Source organism: Spea bombifrons, chromosome 2, assembly GCF_027358695.1.
Source record: "Spea bombifrons isolate aSpeBom1 chromosome 2, aSpeBom1.2.pri, whole genome shotgun sequence".
Classification (NCBI taxonomy): Eukaryota; Metazoa; Chordata; class Amphibia; order Anura; family Pelobatidae; genus Spea; species Spea bombifrons.
In genome coordinates this window covers 43,947,316-43,961,861 of record NC_071088.1, presented here as the reverse complement: position 1 = coordinate 43,961,861, position 14,546 = coordinate 43,947,316, and the positions used below count along the sequence as shown (strand labels likewise).

General features: G+C 40.4%; 1 long non-coding RNA gene across 2 annotated transcripts; it reads left to right on the top strand.

Moving 5' to 3' along the window:
* Window positions 1-3,421: 3,421 nt before the first annotated feature.
* On the top strand, window positions 3,422-9,388 carry LOC128475179 (uncharacterized). 2 transcript variants are annotated; one of them, XR_008346462.1, is made up of 3 exons: window positions 3,422-3,436; window positions 3,923-3,992; window positions 8,262-9,388. It is a non-coding gene; the product is annotated as an uncharacterized LOC128475179 (long non-coding RNA). The 2 variants fall into 2 exon arrangements; XR_008346463.1 differs by lacking the exon at window positions 3,422-3,436 and adding an exon at window positions 6,085-6,160.
* Window positions 9,389-14,546: the final 5,158 nt, after the last annotated feature.

The window sequence follows — 14,546 nt, the reverse complement described above, 5'->3', positions numbered from 1 at the left end:
ACTGTGGTCAGAGGGAGCGCTTTCTGTACATGCATACGGGGATGGAACTGGTTGGGGGGGTGACTTCTTAGGCCCCCCTTGAACTCATGCATTTGGGAGAACGCATCTCTTGTTGCAGGAGTGCACCTCCTGCAATGCAAATGGCTGGAAGGAGAGGAAATAGGGCAAGTCTGTAAAATACATTTTTGATCAATGCCTCTGTGCATTTGCAGGTAAAACAAAAACAGTACCGTATTTATCGGCGTATAACACGCACTGGTGTATAACACGCACGTATAAAACTTCATCAGAATCACTGCTATCTGGGAAACCACACACACACACACACACACACACACACACACACACAGTAAGACACACACACAGTAAGACACACTCACACTCAGACACACACACCCTAACCCCCCTTCTCAGGATCTCCCCTCTCTCTCCCTAACCCCACCCCGGTCACTTACCTTCAACTCCTGTGTTGGAAGCGTGAGGCGTTTGTCTCGGGTGCCGGCGCTTCACTGCTGAGCGCCGGCACCCGAGACAAACGCCTCACGCTTCCAACACAGGAGTTAAAGCGCTGAGGCAGGCGGCGGCTGAGGCAGGCGGCGGCGGCTGCTGCTGCTGAGGCTGAGGCAGGCGGCGGCGGCTGAGGCAGGCGGCTGAGGCAGGCGGCGGCCGCCAGCAGAGGAGTCCTGGATTTCTGTCAGTCAGGGGGGCCCGAGAGTTGCCGAGCGGTCGTCTTCAGCAACCGCTCGGCACCCCTTGGGCCCCCCCTGACTGGCAGAACTCCAGGGCCCGGTCGCAGTTGCGACCCCGGTAGTTCCGCCACTGGCTCTAGGATTTATCGGCGTATAACACGCAGGTAGGGTTTCAGCTTCATATTTTAGTTAAAAAAGTGCGTGTTATACGCCGATAAATACGGTAATTAGATATTTTGATGTTGACTAAAATATTAATTTACAATGTTGTGTTGCACAAGAAACAGATTTGTATCAGAATATCAGAAGATGGGAACATATAATGTGACTAAGAAAAACCGCTATTGAAACCCATATTTCCTATCCAAGTGAACTTTAAAGGGGTCTAAAGGAATATTTTAAAGATGTGGTTGCATTTCCCTAGTTATATCTGTACTACTTTAAAAATGGAAAAGAAAAAAAACTGCAGCACCTTTCTTTCCTTGTGCCGATTATCAGAATTGATTGGTTGCTCGAAGCAGGAAATAGCAATACTCCTATTGATATTATGAGGGGCACAAGTGGGTCCTTTTTTAGACCCCATTCTGCAATTCTTCCTGAGCCAGTGCTAGAGCTGGTTGGCGGCAAGTATATGACGTGGCAGGGATATGTTCAGCCAACTGCGGTGAAAAAAGCTGGGGTGTTGGGCAAGAATCAAATGTGTATTGGGGGGGGGTCTGTAGAATCCCCGATGCAATATATAACCTGGGGCTTTCATGTAAACATATCAATTGTTTAATCACTTTATATAATATTATTATTATTTTGTTTTATGTATAGTGTTTTGCTTTGTTTTTGAAGATTGAGAAACTTTAAATTCCCCTGTTCTCACCATTCCCTCCTTGCCAGTTTATCACACAGTAGTTAATCTGGGATGTATGCACGCTCCTGCAGCGAAGTGTTAACTATGGCAGTCACTGTTTTTCAGACTGTGGTTATATTTAATATTAACTGTTTATTTTCTGTTTGTTTTTTTTCCCTGCAGCTTTTACATGCCCCCTCCCAGATGATGCAAATTTATTGATGCCCCCTGTAGTTCTTGGTGATCCATCATACAAGTTTCACGTGATGTTTCAGTGTGCCGACAACTATGTCTTGAATTTACCAAATCCTTTTAAATGTAGCATTGATGGCCAGTGGGAATCTCAACTCCCCACTTGTGAGAGTAAGTATTCCTGACCTGTGAAAGAAAACACCTGTGAAAAAGTATTTGCCCCTTCCCATTTCTATTTTTGTTTATCACAAGTATATGTTTCAGATCATCCAATTAATTTTAGTATAAGACAACGTGAGTAGACAGAAAATGCAATACCTGCATCACCCATTTGAAAAAGTAACCTTATTATGGAATGCTGTGTTACTTTTACACCAGATGTAATGGGACCCATGTCTTCCAAAATGTTCCACTTATGTTTCACCAGTCCACAGAACCTTATCCCAAAAGTCTCGGAGGTCATCAAGATGTAAGAGGGGCTTTTGTGTTCTTTTTGGTCAGAGGTTTTCATCTTGCAACTCGCCCGTTTGTGAACACGGACCTTAAGCGTGAAGCCTGCAGTTCTTAACGTGTTAGTCTGGGTTCTTTTGTAAACTCCCGGATAAGTCGTCTATGCGCTCTTAGAAATGGCTTTGTACCACTTTCCAGACTGATAGATGTCAATGACTTTGTTTCTCATATATTCTTGAGTTCCTTTAGATTGCAGTTTTTTGCTTTTTTGAGATTTATTTTACTACTTCACTTTGTAAGACGGGTTCTGTTTAACGAATGCTTTGATTCAACAGGACTGGCAGTAATCATGTCTGCTGCCTCTTGTAAAATTGGGCCAAATTAGTTAAATGTGGTGAATTAGTTGATTTAGTAAGGAGACAATGTTTCCCTTAGGGCCAGGTAGGGTTGGATAGCTCCCCCCCCTTCTATACATGAACCCCATTTTGTGTTTACTCTGGTTATTTTTGTCTAATATTAAAATTAGTTTGGTCTGAAACATATGTATGATAAATATACAAAAATAGAAGAAATCTGAGAGGGGCAAATATTATTTTACAGCACTGAATGTATTGCTGTTATTATTGGTATTGGTATTTTTTTTACTTGTATAAAATATACACACACACATTCTAAAAGCTGGTGCAAAAGTTGCTTTGGTTTTTTATTTTTATATACTTGCAGAAACACAAACTGTCACATTTCCGCCAATTTTGACTGACACTTAATAGTAATCCCCCATTGTCACCTTTCTAAGTGCAGAAATAGTATTGAGGTGCCAGGAAAAGAAAAAAAAAGCCTTGGCTTTGAGTTGAGAAGGTACTAGCTACTTTCTCAGTTGCACGCAATGATTTGGTTGCCAACAATCTTTTACCTAGGTCGGTAGAAGGTATCTTAACTATATGTCTTTATTTACTGTATATGTCTTCTTTATCACCTGGTATCAGCTAATTGGTTGACATATACCCTGACATCATCAGCACGCATCTGCAGTGCATCTCAGTAGATTTAAACAAAAAAAAAAATCAACAGCAGATGACAAACCAGAGAAGCTACATTTTTTTAAAAATATGCTGCCCATGAAAAACAAACACATTAAACTGATTAATAAAAAGGATGGGTAATTCTGATGAATGCAATGTTACAATTTATGAAAGCAACATTCTCCCTTTAAATGCTTCTTTTTTATTTTTAGAAACACCTTACAAATTCTGGATCATTATACGTAAGTATACATTACGGTCGCATTATTGTCGCTTAAAATTTATATGTAATATATTTTGTAAATTGTATTGACCACCTGACCAGAAGAATTCAATCCAATCTCGTGGGGTTGATCTTATTCTAGCCTGATATGCACCAATTAACCACGTTTGTCGTCATTGTTAGTAATATCTGTGCTTGTAGTGGGTGAATAGCAGACATAAACATGGCTGGTGGGATTGGCATTTGGAGCTAATGGAGTTAATCAGAGGTTTTTCCGAACATAGGGTTTTTTGAGAGACTTTTGTATGTTACTGCCCCGTAAGCCCATCACTATTTTTCAAAACAGCTGTGGAAAAAGGCTTCTCCATAATAAGACTTTTTGACTATGAATATATTCTAAGTCAAATGAAATCAGCAAGTCGTCAATTTTGATACTTATCTGTCTACATCAAGTAAAATAATTTCTGAAACTAAAAATACTTGTGATTCTCGTTTCTCTTTTAAGTAATAACAGTTTCTGTGATTATTGTGGTCGTTGGCATTGGAGTATTTGTGTGGTATAAGAAACGCAGCGGGTGAGTCTACTTTACATTCCGAATTTATACTTTTCTACTTATTAATTGTTTTTAGAGTCCTCACCGTGCATTCTGTTTAACCTTTTCCTGCGCTGCTATGCTATATTTAATTATTAAAAAAAATGTTTATGCCTAATTTCTGCAAGATCTCTCCAGGGCCTGAGAAATTGCCTGCATATGAAGGAGCCAGTCACAAAACGCAGGAGGTGCTTCTCTACGCCTGTGGAGTCACTTGATATTGAATCAAGCGTCGGCACGTAGAATGGAAAAGTAACTTTGTATGGAGACACTAAGTTTCCAGGAGGTGGCACCCAGGGGCCAATCCTAGTCACCATGGTGACCTGACTTGCGCACCCCCCTATAGAGGCCCTGTGTCTGTATTTTTTTACCGTTATGGGCTATATGTTCATGAAACGGTCACATGTACAGGCTAGCTCTATATATCTTCCATTATTGTTCTGTTCACCATTTTCAATGAAATGCAAGTTTATATAATATTCCTAAATCGCCATTTGTTGGAAGAAGAATTTGGCTTGGGCTCTGGCAGTAAATTTGAGTTAGTTTTTGGAGAAAAATGATCATGCCTTCTTCTAACATATGTCACAGCTTACTACCAAAGGCATTTTATTGCATTGTGATCCGCTGCATGGCTTAATTCTATTTCACATTGAACTGACTTTATCAATGGTTTAGTATTGCCAACAGTGCAGGCTTTCAGTTTTCTCTCGCAGAAACACAAGTCCCAGTGAGCGCTCCATGTGTGCTCTCACAGGGGCTTTGCTTGATCTATATATGTACCAGAATACAGCAACATTCAGACCAGATGCAAGGACTGGGGGTGTAAATTGCCCCTTGGGCGTTTAGGCCAGTGGAAGAAAAAATGAAGCCTATGTGGCCGCCTGCTGCCCTCTTGCGCTTTTGCAGCATACTAAATGACAGGATCTGTAGCACAAGCAGCGATGAAGGTACGTGGAAGGCGACCATCTTGCAGCGGCCCATCTGACTGCCAGTGATGGGCAATGCAAACCGTTCTACCGTCTGTACATTCACATTGCTCTCCCCATATACCCTTTAAACCTATGCCATTTCTTGGTGTGGTATTCCATATTGCTGATCTTCTTGACTCGGAGGGGCCTCAGCAGATCTGAAGAACTTAAATCCACAGTGCACATTTGAAGATATCCTGAAAGCATGCACTGTTGGCAAATTCTTAATGACCTTTTTTAATTTGTCTGGAGACAATGCCATATTCCCTGCCTTAGAAACATAAATAAAACAGTTTCTCACTTTTATACATAATAAACAGTTTCTGAAACGTATATGCTGTGTAAAGCAGTCACGCAAAGTCTGTGGGACACTGTGGTCCCTAAGAAAACAATGTTCATTTACTATTCAGATCATGAATAGTGCTTCCCCATTGGACCTTATTTTGAAATAATTGATTGATTGCAAATGGTCCATTCCCAGAATCTTTAGCTTTAGTCTTTTCCCAGTCTATGATATGACGTATTCTAGGATGAACAAATGGTTTTAGCATGAAGTATGGCCTGGTTTCCATAATCTACTAAACTACAACTACTTTTTTTTCTTGCGCATCCTCTATCGTGTTTCTTAATTATGCAGGTTGCTCACCTTTTTTAAACTATATTGATTACCTTTTGTATTTAAGGAGATTGTATTTAATAATGTGACACCATTTACTATATTTATTTATATATATATATATATATATATATATATATATATATATAATTTATATAGGCCAACGTACAAGCATATCATATATATTAAACTGTCCAGCCATTGAAATTATTTCCCTAAAATACTTCCTTACATCCATCTGGCTGATTAAACAAATAGTGATTTCATTATTAGGACTCCTGGCTTGATATTTGAATATTCAATCCCCGTTTTGTGATATAAATATTAGAATTAAATCTATAAGTTGTAGATGGCATCTCCTTAAACATAAATGTGAATGAAGTCTGTGTATATTGTATTCCCAGCCATTATACACACACGCACAAATCTAATTTTTTATGGTGGTGGTGTTTTCTTCTGCAATGGTAGTTCTGTTTCCTCTTTTATCTAGTGTATATTATGCTCATCACCAAGATTGCAAATCACCAGAGTATGAGAATACTCTAGAACAAACACTGTGAATGAAGGTATATCCATCCCGGTTACTGTGCCAGTTAATCCTTTTCTCAGCGTTGCGTCCCTCTTAGGTCCCTCTCAGTCATCTGTTCGTTTCTGACAGTAACACTGTGCGTTTTTTTTTTTTCTGTGTTGCATACTAACTTCCATGTGCAAAAGGGTTTTGTATTTAAATATTAGTTGTTACCCACAATTTTTCTTACATTGTTTAAAGTTTATAGTCAAATTTTAAAAACTAGTTTATAATTCTAAATTCAATTTACAGTTTTTTGCCTTTGGGAAACATTTACCAGTAAAATGGTACATCAGATACTTAAAGCTATGTAGCGTTTTTAATAATTACTAAACCAAGTTTAAAAATATTATCAGGGAAATAATCTAGAACGGAAACCGAAAGTAAAAATATACGTAGAACGCCTACAAAAGCAACACTCAGGAAGGGAAATTACTTTTTTTCAACGGTTCTCTAAACATACAGTATATATATAGTGATATAAGCTATAACATACAAGCATTTATCCTCCTAAACATTAAATAATCGTAGTTAAGATCCCAAAATAACATTTCTTTAAATGGTGTAAAGCATATGACACTGTTAACAGAAGAATACTTGCTTTCAGATATTCTGATGCTTTTTATTTTGTTTCCATGAGTCTGAAAATGCACTATTTCTCCAATCTTACTTGGTGCTTGTTTATATAATTATGTATGTAAAGAAGATCATAGGACAGCAAGTTATCTCCATAATGGACTTACAGAAAGATCCATGCTTGTATCTGTGCAAGTAAGTGGTTGCTATATAGTTAAGCACATTCTTCCATATTAAGTTGTTGAGTGGTTCTAGTCGGCTGGCTCGGCAACGATGAGACACAAATCGCAGCTTCCTTTAGGTAAACCGAATATCTAGAGATCGTTGATACTGAAACGGATGTTCAAGCTTTAGAAAGTTTCAATAAATTAGTTATTATTAGCTGTACCTGACATGCATGGACCGTGGATTACCAATGTTATATCTCTGCCTCTCAGAGCCCGAACTCTTTGCGGCCAAGTGGCGTGAATAATTCAGCGCAGCATTTATTCCTTTGGCTCTCGAAGGTTTTATGATGGACAGAGTAACCTCAGACTAAGGATACACTTGCCCTTTATCAATGTAAAATAATGCTGCTTTTTTATGTTGTTCTTTCTTGCTTTAACAAAGTTTTGTACAATACTGTGAAACTAAGGCATGTTACCAGCGTCTAATATGTGCTCGGCTTTATGTATGTGTATTTGTATGAAACGATTCCTGTCTCACAATATTTCTGTATCCTTCTGTGTATTGTAATTTTAAACTTATTTGATTGTTGCATGCTTACCTATCATAGGAGAAAAAGTAGTAGACATTAACTTGCTTTCAATTATATATTTTTATATGATTTTAATATGTAAATGATATTTCCAGAGTAAAGGGCATTATGTCCAAAATACAGACGACCAACCTAATTATATTTATTTTAGCAGATAAAAACTATTCAGTGATGGTAGTCCCTGTCTGGCCGAATCCTGGCATTAATTATGAAAGTGCATATGATGGCTGGAGTAGCGCTACTGTGAAACGCTATGATAGCTGCGGGGCCTTCTTAAATTTTGGCAAATGCATGGGGGAATTCTGCATTCTTCCTCCAGCCCCCAGCTATTTGCAGTGCAGGAGATGTGTTTGGTCAAACACACCTCCCTGCGCGTGATGTAGCTTACTGCCAATCAGCTTTAGCAGTGGCTCGGCGAACGCAAAGGCGTAAATAAAAAATAAACATTGATTTTAATTGCAGTGATTTTTCCCCCCCCCCTTCTAATCAGTGGTGGCAGCTGCTGTTGCTGCAACTTGTAGGTCAGTTATATGCATATTTAAGTACTTAGAGCACTTTAATATGCATTCTTTTTTAGAATTTTTTTTTTTTTTTTTTTACAAGCAAAAGTGAAGCGGAGTCCACTTTGCATTTCTACTACTAAAGATTATGTTCAGGACAAATTTTTTGACATGTTACACTTTTTTCTTGCTTTTAGTACCTTAGGTCGATAACCTCATATGCGTTTATTAATATGCTCTACTTTGATCTTCTACCTTTCTTTTAGGAAAACAAGGCCTGACCCCTTCAATGCTCATTATAAGTCATGCGAAGCTTAGTTGCAACAGAACTGAAGATATTTATTCATTTGATTCATAATTTTTTTTTTGTCCCTCTGTACACTTAAAAGCTTTCTAAAATCTACCAAGGTAACTGTCGTCCAATATACTGCAAACTTTCAACATTCCTTTAGTACTTGGAAAAGCCAGAGAGACCCAGTAGGAGGTTATAGGGTCTTGTGTGGCTCTCATGTGCATTTTGGTACCTCTCCTCACCTGTGAATCTCAGCTTTATCATATGACAACATTGACATAAAAAAATCTTTCCACGCACGAATCTCCAAGGTCTGCCTTCTAATGGAGCAGCGTGCTAAATGAAGAAAAGTGTCCAGCTAACTCCTTAACACAAGTCTTCATAAAGTCTTCACAGCAAGCTTGGTTGTGAATACTGGCTGACTGGATTGACATTAAACCACAAAAACACTGCTCTGGAGCTTGCTTTAGTTATTGCTTGTTACTGAAGTAAATCACAATTATTTTAAACATTTTATTTAAAAAAAAAAAAAAAAGAATTTTACTGTAAGCCATCTTGAAACTGGCATTTTTTGATCATCTCGGAAGGATTCCTCTGAAATTGCGTTCACGCAGTTGCTGCTCTAGTTACTTGCATTTTGTGTACTCGGACATTACGTGCTAAAGGCTCCAGGACAAAATGAACAAGGTGCTTGACATTACCCTCTCCTTGTCTATGTAAAGGATGGACGTGGTCGGTACACATGTATATTTCCCCTTGTGGCTGGCTTGTGGAAGTCTCCATCAAACAATATTATGTGTGCTGTAGGGAAGGAAAACTCATGACACCACCTACAGTGATATTAGCGAAAGGAAGGCCTTAGCACCTACAGGTCAGGGATTCTCTTTTTTCAGGTAGAGATGTAAATAGCGTCCACTCAGAAGACCACCGGGCACTGCTGCCGGAGCCCTGGCACGTAGCACTACCGTATGAACTGAGCATGCACAAGCTGCCATCAACCTTAAAGGGCCATGCAGAGTGCAAGGAGGCCGGGGAATGGCTTAATTTGATTGTATTAAAACACATTGGAAATAATTGTTCTTTTAAATAATTGTAGGATTAGCTTGTCTTTTTATTACATCACCTGTAGGTTCAAAGTGCCTTGTTTTAGCGTTTTCAAATACTTACAAGAAGCTCTAAAAATGTTTGGAATAGTGTCCAGCTACTGATTATCTCTCCCCACCAAGCTATTCATATTGTGGTATTATAGTCATGCCAATCTTATTTTGTACATTTGTTGCACCACCAACAGTCTAGATTAAGTGCTGCAGGTTAGGAGAAAAATCCTTTCCTCTTGCTGCTAAAGCCTAGAATCCTTTATTATTATCACTAGCAAATTTAGCTTGAATAGTTTCATATTTTTTTTTGGTGGAATTAACTACCCAACAGTTACCTATTTGCCTTGTTAACAAGTATAGAGAGGTGTACACACCATAATGTTTTAGGGTACAGTGCCCCTTGATTGGTGTACATACCCATGAAACATTTATTCTTTAAGGAACTTGGACCCAGAGTAGTAATTGTTTAATCATCATCATACTAGGTTTGCACCTTAAGGGCCCTTCAGTATATTTAAATTTAAGAAATCAGAAGTGTAGACTCTGGTGGTGAAAATGAAGGAACTAGGAAATTTTCCTGAAAATGATTGTATCCATAAATTAAGAGGGAAAAACCGAATTGTCTCCTGAACGTAGATTGTCCTGCTGTTTCATACACATTTGGAATATATTCTCTTGTGTAGTGTACTTTAAATTGGAGATGTTTGCTTTATGGTTTTGTCTTATGTTCAGTGATGTAACTACAGGGGTTGCAGCAGTCGCAACTGCGAAGGGGCCCAGGTGACCACTTGTTTTTCAAAAACCTTTTTTTTTTTTTTTTTTTTTTTTTTTTTTTTTAGAAAAGCCCCTTTCTAAACAGAAATGCAGCGGGGTCATGTTCCATTTTGACACGTGACCCTGTGATTAAACCTAGGCTGCTTGTACAGTGTGGGAGCAACAGACTGAAAGTTGCAGCTCTCACATTGCCACTTTGCAATTTAAGCAGAGAGATACAATATGGTGTCATATCCCAGTATTGTGCTACAATATGCCTTAAGATGGCTTGATATGTAAGGTAGGTAGATGGTCCAGCACTGCTTTCACCGCAGCCCCTGCGTCTAATTTCTGACAAGAAAAGTGTCCTGCTTTGGGCACCTGAAACACTGGAAGGCATGGATGTGTGCCAAAAGTAAATGTATGTTTGATAAAAAATATTTGTTTTCCATTTTCTGCATAAGGGTATCTTGTAAATGCCCACGATTCTCAAGCACAGTAGTTCACAATTGTAAATTGGTATCTCCCTACCATGAAGGAGGGGTTTAAAACCCACCACAAATATTGGGCACTCTGTTTTAGTTTGTGATATGATGTATTGCCTTATTTAACAAAATCAACTATACCCATTATTTGCTACAATAAAGTGTAATCAGAAATATTGTCACACTTAATATCCCTGGTGTTTTTGTTTTGTTTTTTTTAAGATTTGTAAAATGTACTGTATTGGCTCGAATATAGGCCGTGCCCTTAAAGTTTGGTGCTATTTTAAAGAAAAAATACACAGTGGAATGGTAAAAGAGTATCTTATCTAATGAACAGGAATACATGTATTTTAACATTTTTGGTATCTATTATACAGTTTGTCAGCATATGTTATATAAAAACAGAAAACCAATAGCCATTTTAAGCCCCCCCCCCTTAATTCATAATGCACATTTTACTTATAGATATGCCACTCTGACCCCAGATATGCTTTATAACCCCTGATATTCTTTATGCCCCCTGGAAATGCCACTCTGACACCCCAGATATGCTTTATGCCCACCTGACCCCCAGATATGCTTTATGCTCCCTAGAAGTGCCACTCTGCTTCCTAGAAGTGCCACCCCCCCCCCAATTTACCAATGCACCCCCAGACTCCCTGGTGTCTAGCGGGGCCGGCCGGTGGACGTCTGTGCTATGTGAATGTCTCAGCGATGCGCATAGACAACCTCAGCTGCCGGGGCTTCTATGATGGGGCACCGGAAGGTTATGTCACGCCAGTGCTCCACCATAGAAGGCCCTGGGGAAGTTTCAAGCAGCGGAGGCTGTCTACGCACATCCCGCAGATGTCCACGGCTGCTGGAGAGGAGGATCCAGGTCCCTGCAGCTCATCCCTGCGCTAAACCCCGAATATAGGCCGCACCCCCACTTTAAAGACCTAAAGTGTGGGGGGGTAGCCTATATACGGGCCAATACGGTATTTTTATTTATTTTTTTTTTAAATGCTCTGTGCTTTCATTACATCAGGCCACAATTTTGACAAGGGTACTGGCAGGGCCGGCCCGACAACGGAGCCGGGTGGGGCAACCGATCCAGGAGGCACTTTTGAAGGAGCGGCACTTTGCCGCCCCAAGCCCTTTTTTTTTTTTTAAAGCGAAAGAGAGAAAGGGACCCCTCTCTCCTCTGCGCGGAGTCTCCCTGTTCGGTCTCGGTGGCGGCTTGTAATGCTGAGTGCCGGAAGATTAGCTCATTTCCGGCGCTCAGCATTACAAGCCGGCACCGAGACCGAACAGGGAGACTCGCCACAGGACTGCTGAAAGGTAAGTACAAGGGGGGGGTAAGGGTAGACAATGGGGGGGGGTAAGGGTAGACAATGGGGGGGCAGGGACGGAGGAAGAAGAAGGGTAGATAATGGGGGGGGCAGGGGGGGACGGAAGGGTAGATAATGGGGGGGGCAGGGGGGGACGGAAGGGTAGATAATGGGGGGGGCAGGGGGGGAGCAGACAAGACTAAAACAACATTTGTGGCTCAGGGTTTGTATTTTTTATTATTACTGTAAAACTAATTTTACTTTCCTATACCATGCTTTGTATATAAGCAATGATTCTATTCTGTAATAAGAAAATGCACATTGTTTTTAAGCTTACTTGTTGAACACGATCTGTGATGCAACCTTTTTAAATGTTGATGCCATACTGACATACTAAATAAAAATTGTTTAAAATGCATTGTTGTTGCATATAATCAATTCTATGATACTTTCTACTGCTTGTCAAAGGGGATGACATCTATAGGCAACGGCACATTTGAAAGATGTTTGACAGAAAAACAACCTCTGTGTTGCCGACATTGGACAAATCTGGAACTTTAGTTTTCTGTTTTGCTTATTCAAAACATTAACTTACTACTTCTTGATTATAGAACAAGATGTCATAATCTAAAACTAGAGGGTCAGAGGTTTAGATGTGAGGACAAATTTACGTCATCCTAAGAGAATTGTGGTAGCCGGGACCAGCCTCCAAGTGAAGTAAATGAGTTCCAACAAATTCAACTAATCTATTCATATGTCCAAGTGCTATGGCATTGTGTGTTCTGGGAGCTGATGGGTTTTTGGTTACGTGGTCACAAGCAGCGGTATGAGAAGGTTCGGCTGTTAGTTTAATGTGGGAGAGGACAGTATAGGTTGCAGCAGGGCTGGTGCAAGGATTTTTGCCACCCCCTGGCTCCACCCCCACCCTTTTTGTCACACCCACTTATACCCCACCTCTTTTAATGCTTGTTAAGTTGCTCCCACTCCTCCCCATAGTGACCGCGAGCCGCAGCCGCGCTTACTGAATGACCGCAGCCAGCGGCTGCCTGCCTCCCATCAAGTGACCACGGCTGCCGGCGCCCAGGACCGGACTGGGACTAAAAAGCAGCCCTGGAAATATTTGGATACCAGTCCCATATAGTTTATCTCACGGTTGAGCCCTTGTACCCACACGCACCCTTTATACATACTCGAGTCACACTATTTGCCATACAAATAACATTCTTTTTATCACATTATTTGTATTAAAATGCCAGAAAGCAAAAGTGTTAAAATGCCCTAATAAATTAAATACATTAGACATAATGGAATCAAAACATTTGCTACTGCAAAAAATTTTTGATTGAAAAGGTTCCATTTTATTCAGTGGGAGAAAACAGTGATCACATTATTCTTCACGATATTCTTGTAAGAAACTTTTGTTTTTTTTTAATTCATGTAAACTGTTTTTTCATATTTAAGAAAAGCTATGATTGAGAAAAATATTTTTTTTGTTTTTATTTCCTTTTATTTGCCAACCTGCCCCCCCCCGTTATGAACATCTGCCCCCCAGGCTTGCCAATCTTCCCCATGATATGCCTTATACCCTCCTATATGCCACTGTGCCCCATGATATGCATTATACCCCTATATACCAGGGGCATATCATGGGACATAGTGGCATATAGGGGGTTAAAAGGCATATCATGAGGCGCCTACTTTGCCTATAGGTGGCGTCGGCCCTGGGTTGCAGGTACTAGAGAAGAAGGATGTACTGGGTGCAGCTGCAGTTCTGAACAACGTGGAGAAGTGCCTGAGTGTTTCTGGAATTGCTGGTGAATGGCCTTAAAATCAGGCAGGTGTGGAGAGTATTTTGTACCAGATTATGTCTCCAAATGAGAAAAACCCAAAGAGGGAGACACAGAAAAAAAAAACTAAACAAAACTTGTGCCTATAGTCTGATAATGTACCATTGTGAGCAATCTGTCAGATCTATGCTAAACATTAACCACCACGTCAAATGCGAGATAATGTAGTAATGAACCACTAGGTGGCAACATTTTCAAATTATTGCATATACACAGTATATACCGTATTTGCTCAATTATAAGACGAGTGTTTTTTTTTCCAATCGGGGTCGTCTTATAATCAGACCTCAACTAGGTCTGACTATGAGACTAAGCTCCAGATCCCCTGCAGCGATGCTTCTGAGTCCCCGGTGCCTAGTCCGGGAAGCGTGTAGAGCTCTACGCGTAGACAACTACCGCTGAAGTTCCCCATGATCTCTGACAGCCGGGGAAGGTCTGCGCGATGGACGCAGACAACCCCCGCTGCTAGCTGCACCTCCTCCCGGCTGCAGCGGAAGCTGTCTACGCGGATCGCGTAGAGCTCTACACGCTGCCCGGACTACGCACCAGGGACTCAGAAGCTCCGGTAAGTTTGGCATATAGGGGTATAAAGCATTTCTGGAGTGTCACATAGGGAGTCAAAAGGCATATCATGGGGCACAGTGGCATTTAGAGGATTAAAAGGCATTTCTGGGGCAGAGTGGCAAGCCAGGGGGCAGATGTGCATAACTGGGGAGGCAGGTTGAAAAAAAAAAAAGGAAATAAAAACATTTTTCTCAACAAAAAAT